This window comes from Etheostoma cragini, chromosome 13, assembly GCF_013103735.1.
Source record: "Etheostoma cragini isolate CJK2018 chromosome 13, CSU_Ecrag_1.0, whole genome shotgun sequence".
NCBI lineage: Eukaryota > Metazoa > Chordata > Actinopteri > Perciformes > Percidae > Etheostoma > Etheostoma cragini.
In genome coordinates, this window is record NC_048419.1 from 25,169,398 (window position 1) to 25,176,621 (window position 7,224).

Below are 7,224 nucleotides of genomic sequence, written 5' to 3' on the forward strand. Positions count from 1 at the left end.
ATGGTTACCTGGTCCTCAGGTCTCTGCAGGGTAAATCCAGACAGCTAGCTAGACTATCTGTCCAATCTGAGTTTTCTATTGCACCACTAAAACACCTTTCAAAATGTACACGTTTCCCCCAAAACCAGTTCCATCTGAGCCTATTTTGCAACCGCCGCCAAGCGTAGTAACATCTTTGAGAGGTGCACATCTGGATCCGTGTCTCCATGTAGACCGGGATGTAGCCACGGCTTAGATTTAACGAAGAAGCATACATCCCGCTTTAGACCACGTCTCCCATCAAGGATCATTTCAAACTGTCTCTGAGCCTCCTTGCAACATATACATATATATATATATATATATATATATATATATATCTATATAAATATACAGGTAATAGTATTATGTATATACAGAACTGTATTTGATCACTGAGGCTGAACAGGCAGGAATGTTTTTCTTTGTATCCAAAGCAAACAGCAGATGTCATTTATCTTACGTGTCACCTGAAAAGCCCGCAGGTAATACAAGAGAGAGAAACACAGGATCAGGGGTTCAGAGGTTTTCTAAGGTCTGGCAGCTATTTCTGGATTATTTGAACTTACAATTTCCTGCTGGAAACACTGAGACATGATTGATTCACAGGCTCGGTTACTCTGTAACATGTCTGGTTTTTAATTTATTTTTTATTCCTTAAAGTATGTGTCATGATATTATTTTTGTCATTTTACGTATTGTATACTTTGGGTTTGCTGGTTGGGGACTTTTACAAGTCAAAACCCAATGAAAATATGTGATTAATACAGCAGCGAAAGCTCTAATGAACCACAAAGAAGTACTACATTTAAAGGGAAATTACACAGGAGCATATAAAAAGTGCAGGCGATGTCCTTACATCACTGAGCCCATTTTGTTGTTCTGTGTGCTTTTTTTACTCGCGTGGATAATAACAAAAAACTGGTAAAACGTGTGCTCAACTACATCTGATAGCGGGAAATATTTGAGCAATCTTCACTTCCTCTTCCCTAAAACACGCAGTGACGGTTGGCTGTGGTCCTATCACAGCACAGGGGAGAGAAAACATGCATCTGGGACAGGTCCCAAAAAATAAACACGTGTCTATGTTGTGGAAGCTCGGGGCTGCATGTACTGTCCCGGGTTTAAACTACAACAATGGTTCCTTCTATTTTTGATTATTTTTCCATCTACTGTTGTTGATGCTTCATACAGAGCCCACGGTATAGTAGAGTCAAAAGAACCGCCGGTGCAACACAGATGCATGTGTAATTCAGCATCCCCGTAACACGTAAAAAAAGCTAGAAATTAAAAAGGCGATTCTTTTTTTTTTTACCCTACTTTATTTGGTCCTGCTCTGGATTGTCGTGCTTTGCAGAAGTGCAGAGAACTCTCACTTTCCCACGGTTTAGTCTTCCAGTTGCTCAACTTGTCTGAACAGTTTAAGAAAGATAAGTCAGTTTACAACAATGCACGGCGACGTAAAAAGCTCCAAATCGGCAAAATTAAAGAAGCTGTATATACATATGCATATGGCATTTTTTTTACATATTTACATTACAACTATTTGATGAACTAGTTAAAGCGTGATGCCCGTTCCAGCAGTGTAGTCTGTAAATTCTGTCAGTTTGGACACAATTTGGGTTTCTTTCAAACAAATTGTCCCAAAAGGTAACGTGGATGGTTCCCAACAACGTTCCTTACAAGTTAAATAAATCATCAGTTCACTACTTTCATTGAACTTGGGTGTTTTGGGGCAATTTCAAAGCATTTGAAGGAAAGATAATGGATAAAAGAACTTGTGTGTGACAAATAAAAAAATAAAAAAAGACAAATGTCAATAAAAGTGACTAAAATGTAAACAAATGTAAAAAAAACAACAAAAACTTTTAAACAATTAAAAAAAGATAAGTCAGTTTACAACAATGCACGGCGACGTAAAAAGCTCCAAATTGGCAAAATCTAAGAAGCCGTCCACACAACATACGGCATTTTTATTACATAAACTATTTGGTGATATAATAGTGAAAGCGTGATGCCCGTTCCACCAGTGTAGTCTGTAAATTCTGTCAGTTTGGACACTTCCAGGTCTGTAGTTATGCTGTTGTTACGAGCTGCAGACACGTAAATGACACTAGATTAATAAATGACATTAGTTTGAATATGGCTGGTTATGTATTAAAGAAAACTACACTGCAGCGGTGTGCGAGCCGGCCTCCTTTCGGGTCCTGGTTAACAGTTTGCAGCGCTGCACTTTGACCCCGTGCACCTCGGCAGGCAGCGAAAGGGATTTCAGAGGAACCGGGTCTTTGGCTGGCGAGTCCCTCACGCCGTGTGTTTCAGGAATGTGTGAGTTGTTTTTTTTTAAGGACTTGGTTTGGGAAGGTTTCTACTCTTTCTCGCTAAAAGGAGAATGTCTTCATTCCACATGCCAGCTTTCAGACTGCAACTACAGTGACCGGTGTGTCTTTTTGGATTAATAGAAATTAAATTTGATCAAGGCCTACGATCAATAAATCACTGTGTGGATCACAAGGTTTTTTTAAAGATGTTTGTCGGGGTATTTTTAGGTCTTTATTGACAGGACAGCTTGAGACATGAAAGGGGGGAGAGACGGGGATGACATGCAGCAAAAGGGACGCAGGTCGGAGTCTGCTGCGTTCAAGAGTAAACCTCTATACAGACAGACAGACAGACAGACAGACAGACACAGACAGACAGACAGACAGACAGACAGACAGACAGACAGACAGACAGATATAGATGGAAGTTTAGGCATCCAGTAGCAAGACAACCATAACACAACAAACACATGTACACACATACAGTATGTCACACATACCTACATACATGATAAGGTGAGGTACTATGGTCGACTGGGTGCAATGGTGACAGTGCAAAAGTGAACAATGCAGTAGATCATGATTAAATATTAACTAAGACTATTACACACAAACATAACCTATAAACTGACTGATTGAATAAGAACAATACGTAACAGGGAATAAGTTATAAGATGTAAGATGTAGAGGTTTTGACCCCAGTCCAGATTGTGTAGGAGGGCATGACAACTACTTCCATCCAGTTTGTTGTAGGAGTGTTTTTATTCATTTCGCTTGTTGTTGTCCTGTCACATTCTGTCCTCTGTCCTCTTTTTGACCGGAGACCTACATGGCTTGAAACACAAACTACACACAGAGTAGCTGCCATCCAAAAAAAAGGACCCTGCAACGTGTGTACCTGTGGCGGGCAGTCCAGGTGAGTGACGTGGCGGCAAATTAGTTATTTGAAAAACCTTCAAATTCAAAGTCAGTAAAGAATATTGCAGCCTACCTTTATGGGTGGAACTGTGTAATATATCGATATCATGACGACATCGATACATAAGGCTACCTATTGTTTCAAATTTTTGATATCGCAATGAAATCATGAAATGACACAAGTGTTGTCTTTCCAACAAGTTCCTATATCAGAAATTTGGGTTTCTTTCAAACAAATTGTCCCAAAAAGTAACGTTGATGGTTCCCAACAACGTTCCTCACAAGTTAAATAAATAGTCAGTTCACTGCTTTCATTGAACTTGGGTGTTAAAAGCACTTGTGTGTGACATATGTAAAAATAAAAATAAAAATAAAAGAGTACAAAAAAAGACAAATGTTAATAAAAGTGACTAATAAGTGAACACATGTAAAAATAAAAATAAAAAAGGCAAGAAAAAAATGCAGAACAAAGTGACAAAAGTATCAAAAAATAACAAATATATAAATATATATATAAAAAAAAAGCTACCCACAAAATTTAAAAAGGTTCAAAAAAGTCAACAAATGTTGAAAGCGTGAGGAGAACATCGGGGAAAAGACACAAAAGTGTCGAAAAAAAAAACCCAAAACGTTGATAAAAGGTTTTTCATTTGAAATTTTGACTCAGAAGAACTTTGCAGGTCGGCGTGAAGACAACACGAGTGTTAATAAAAACTCTCATAGTGGAAATATATTCCACCCAGCTCTATTTAGTGTATATGAAAAATAGTCATTTTTGTCTCATTTATAAAACTAGATCTAAGATCTAAGCCCTTGGAAGACTTTGCATGACAACACAATTAAAGTCAGATATCTATCTACTAAACCAGGGGTTCCCAAAACTTTCAGCCAACGACCCCTAAAGTAACGGTGCAAGTGACTTGCAACCCCCCCCCCCACACACACACTATAAAACACTTATTCCCAAGTGAGTGTATGATCTGGGATAGATGTGACTCCTAAAATGTTCTTTTTCTAATAAATTGAACAAAAACGAGCAAGTCTTTTCCTCTATTTATCCCCGTTCCTCCTTCCAAGGCCAATGAGACCTCCCTTATGGACAGATCAAGTCTATCAAGATCTTCTCAGGATCTTCTCAACGCATTCGTTTTATACCGAAGGACGTCGGCCAAGCTTCAAGGCTGAATTTCTAATTCAAATAAGAAAAGACTCCGCAGCTCTGAAAACAGGAAAGTTTACTGCCTGAGTTCTCATTCAAATCTCCTCCCATTTTCAGATTGGGCTGTTTATCACTCTCACTTAACCCTTGTGTTGTCCTTGGGTCAAATTCGACCAGTTTTCAGTTTTTCTTTTGCCCAACAAATGGGCTGTCAAAATAAGCGTATAAAATGTAAAAAATAAAAAATATCAAAAAGCTTTGGCAAAAACATCAAATGAAGCACCGACAGCATTGAAAAAGTGACACAAAATGTCAGAAAAAGCGATAATAATGTTGAAAAAAGTGACCAAAACAGGTTTTTTTTCATGGTTGACGGGAAGACAACACAAGGCTTGAAGCCGGTTCCAGGCTTGGCTTCCAGCCCCACACTCATCCCAAATTACACCTTCAATAACACGGTTTCTTATGCAAAGGTCCCATCTGGTCCATCAGACCAAAACCCCAAGGTAGTGGTGCAACAGACCTTAGTGGGTCCACACTCACTGTTCAGAATGCACGTGAACCGCGGATCAATTGCAAAGCAAAACCATAATAATAGTGTGTGAAAAGACCTAACAGACCTTGATTTAAGATCCTTAGGGGGGTGTTACAGCAGCAAGAAGACAGTCTAATGAGATGTAGTCAAGAAATTAGCTGGTAGAGATATCCAAAACATCCAATATCTTAGACTACTAGTGTGTTCCAAATCGCGCCCTTCTGTACTAAATACTAACTTTTTTGAGTACACAGTGCGTTCACATTGTTGAAGTGCGGTCAAATGCAGTACACTTAAATACCCGGATGGTGCACTCAAAACGGCCAGAAAATTGAGTGCGTATCGATGGACACTTTCCACACTCAACGGTCGCCATCTTGGCTACGTAGCGGAAGGGGCGGGGCTAACGACAGTCGAAAAACTTTAATTAATGGCGGCCGTAGACGCAATAGCGAGGACGACAGAGCAATACAAATGTAATGTAACATGAGTCTTTTTGCTATACTTATAACATTTTATGTACCTGTATTTGTATATTTGGTTAATCTTACAGTTTTTAATGATATTTTTATCGCGAATTATAACGTTTATTGGTACCGTAATTTGGCATGTTAGCAAGTTAACCTTAGCTAGCTAGCTAACTGCGGCACAGTTTAACCATACACGTATATTTTTGTGACATTGTTCCCGGCTTGATGTGTGTCCCAAAAACCTCGACACAGGGATGTTAATGGTCATAGGGTTTATTGACAGTCGTACTAGTTACAGGGAAGAACAAGCTCAACTTTGGGCCCTGCCTGGATTAAATTGGGGTCTGATTGTGATCCCCAAACAGTCTGAGGATATAGATAAACTTCTGATCATCTATGAATCATTCTAGTCACAAGCAAAATCGCCAAACACTCACTAGTTCCAGCTGTTTCAGTTTTTGGGCCATAATCCACTGTACCAAGGGGAAAAAACTGTTTCTAAGACAAGACACATTGAGAACGAACCCCTGTGGTGGCTGGTACCTGCACTTGTTGGTTTTATTTTGGGATATTAAGCAGAGTAAGGTCCAATAAAAGCCTTTAACAAAAGGATTTTCTGCTTCCTTTAACTCTTTTGAACATTAAGCAGTGTTTCACTCCTCCTTGACCTCATGTAGTTATTAAATTATCTCTTCATATAAATGAGGGTCAATATTAACCCTCCTGTTGTCCTCGGATCAATTTGAACCATTTTTCAAAAAGTTCCCATATATATCAGAAATTTGTGTTTTCTTTCTTTTATAAAAAGTTGAAAAATCTTTAAAAGCTCAGAAAAAGTGACTTAAACATCGGGGGAATGCCACAAAAAGTGTCAAAAAAGATGACCAAAACGTTGAGATTTTGTTACCCAGAAACCCAAATGTTGCGTGGTCTGCAGGAGGATAACACATGGGTTAACAAAAGCAATCAATGTATGTGCTATGATGATGAACCAGGGACCAAAAACCCCATTTTGTTTTGTAATATGTAACCTGACGTTAATATTCTCTGTATTTGCAGGGTCAACACACATAGCTACTTCCTATCAATCTTTAGTCCTTTTAGAGTAACTTTTATATATATTTTCTTACCAGGATAGGTTAGTGGTTCCCAAACGTTCTGACATCGGGGACCCCTTAGCTGACATAAATTAGACCAAGGTCCCTCATCTGATTGGATGTTCTCTTATAGAGGTTTTAGGACAGATAGTGTATGAAACCCCATGTTTAAAACAGTCATGCATTCTGCCATTGTGTTACTTGTGGATGGAATTGAAGTGAAAGTAAAATATTGCCCTTTGCGTTGGGTGGGGGACCCCCTGGAACCCCCTCAAGGACCCCCTCAAGGAACCCCCTCAAGGACCCCCTCAAGGAACCCCCACAAGGACCCCCTCAAGGAACCCCCTCAAGGACCCCCTCAAGGACCCCCCTCTGAAAACCACTGGCATAGGGGATTTATTTTAACAACATGTTTGCAGTTATACAGATATCCATTTTTTCTCGCCACTGTCACACCAAATGCATGCTCGCTTGTGGGAAATTGGGTCTTTTTTTCGGGTCTTTGTAAATTATAGAGTGGGGTCTAGACCTTCTCTGACTCTAAAGCGTCCTGAGATGACTTCTGTTGTAATTTGACACTTTAATAAAATTGAATTTAATAGTTAGACTCATGTTGATCATCTGCAGGAGGTCAAAGGCCATCCATCTTTTTCAACATCTCTCTCTCTCTCTCTCTCTCTCTCTCACACACACACACACACACACA

General features: G+C 39.4%; 1 protein-coding gene across 1 annotated transcript in view; it reads right to left on the reverse strand.

The window, feature by feature from the left end:
* The window catches only part of wwc1 (WW and C2 domain containing 1), a 54,773-nt gene that overhangs the window by 46,081 nt on the left and 1,468 nt on the right, over positions 1 to 7,224 (reverse strand). The gene's annotated exons all lie outside the window — the stretch shown is intronic.